The following is a 2144-nucleotide window of genomic DNA, read 5'->3' on the forward strand; positions in this document are numbered from 1 at the left end:
TTCTCTTTTCTTTTTCTTGTTTCTAAAACCTTTTCATTCTCCCTCTCTCTCCTATATACACAGAGGCGAAGAAACATAGGATGTTAGAACTGAGTGGAGGAGCTGGAGAATCAGCAAAGCCAGTGCTTTTCAAACTTGTTTTAAACCAAAGAATCTGATTACTGACTAAAACATATTTGTAAACTGTATTAGCTATGGCTGCAATGATGCTGTGTAACAACCACCCCCCAAATACAATGCTTTTAACAACATTTGTTCTCTGCTTACAGATCTGCAGGTTGACAGGTTGATCTTGAAGGGACTTGACTGGAGAAGTCCTGCTTCAGGCTATGGGTTGGGTCTAGTCTGCTCCACACATCTTTCGTTTTCTTAGACCAGCAGCTACCTGCAGGCACATTCTCATAGTAAATGGAAGAGCACAGAGGCAAGCCAAACCAAGCAGCACACGTTTCAAGCCTGTGCTGGCATCACATCCTCTCACATTCCATAAGTAATTCAAAAGTAAGTCAAAGTAAATCACATGGCCAAGCCCCAAACCAGGGGCTTGCGGTCTGCTCCAAGGGGGAGAGATTTATTTGCTGACCAGCAATCCAAATATGTAAAACAGACATATTTACATATTTTACAAAGTGGCTCTTTGCTAGCTGAGTTGAGATGAGGGAAGCCTGGACCCTGTGCTCTTCCCCTTGCCAAATTCCCAGTGAGTCCTCTGGTAACACCAGGGCTTCAAGGAACACAGCATGAAATGTCAGGCAACCTGCTCATTTTACAGATGAGAAAGTTGAGGTGCAGATAATCACAATAACTTATCCACCATCTGAGAAGTATCCGGCGTGAGGCCACCAGCGAGAGCACCCTCTCTACAAGCTTTCAAATCTGATGACAACTGGTCATTTTTCAGACTCTAGTCACAGTTAGAGAGATTACCGCAGTTGCATAGTTTACAATTTGCGTAAATTGCTTGCAGCTGGAGGAAATATTCACAAATCAGGTAGCATAGTAAATAAAGAAAAAGAGGGGGTGGAGATATGACTCTGGCTACCAAATCTCCAGCTACTCACTTCACAGCAGCAGCTACTTCCATTCCCACCACCAATGCATGTTTGATGTAGGTTAGAGCAGACAAACCAAGTGGGAGAGCGTATAGTTAAGCCAAATTCTACATGCATCTTTGATACAGAAAATTTTCAAATTACAAAATAGAAACAAGGCCATAATGCTATCGTAAGGCTTCAGAAGCATTAGGAAGCATTAGGAAGAGTGGAGAAACTTCCCCAAGGCTGTAACTCCTGAGCACCAGATGCCCTAGAGAGAGGACCCATGGCCTGAGGATGCTGCCCACCAAAGAGACCTACAGATCCAGCTGGAGGTCTTCTCAGGAGTAGATACCGGAAACAGAGAGTAGGGTCAATGCCAAGAAAAACAGCCATTTAACGAGGCATCTGAGTGAAGCCAGAGGCACACCAGGATCCCACAGAGGGCCAGGTGTTTGCAGCCTTATCCAGGCCATGGTTGTGAAATCAAGGATGGGTACAAGACATGGTCCCCCTCAGCGGTTGGTGGGGAAGAGGGGATGAGGTGAAATAGCCAGGCTGTTCCTTGAGCTGCGAGTGCAAAGGGCTCCCTTGGCCAGTCTTCAGCATCCTCTCAGCACAGCTCTATTTCCCCACGTTATCAGGCCACCCCAGGGACTGAAGCTTGCAATCTGTCTTTCTACACAAAAGACACTGTACTGGCCTTGTGCCGTGTCATGTGAACAGAGGAGAAACTACATCTGGGAACTACATTTCCCAGAGTTCCTGTATGGCTCCAGATCAAGGTTGGCAATAAGAGAAATCTGCAGGAGATTTGGAAGGTGGAATGAAGCAATGACCATCAGGTTCCGGAGATCAGGTGCAGCAGCGGCTCACACATGCTGTCACACATGCTGTCACACACGCTGTCATAGCCCTGCTGGCCCACCCCGGCACTGCTGACATCAGCTGGGTCCACAGCAGATCCAGGTCCGACCAGATCTCCCCCAGCCTCTCCAAGCCCTGAGCCAGGTACACATTCAGCTCTGTGACAACAGGCACCTGTTTTTCCTGTGCATCACCTGTGGGATCAAGCCTGGAGGCTGTGAGAGTCAGGGGCACATTCCAGAT

Source organism: Budorcas taxicolor, chromosome 20 (genome assembly GCF_023091745.1).
Source record: "Budorcas taxicolor isolate Tak-1 chromosome 20, Takin1.1, whole genome shotgun sequence".
Taxonomy (NCBI): Eukaryota; Metazoa; Chordata; class Mammalia; order Artiodactyla; family Bovidae; genus Budorcas; species Budorcas taxicolor.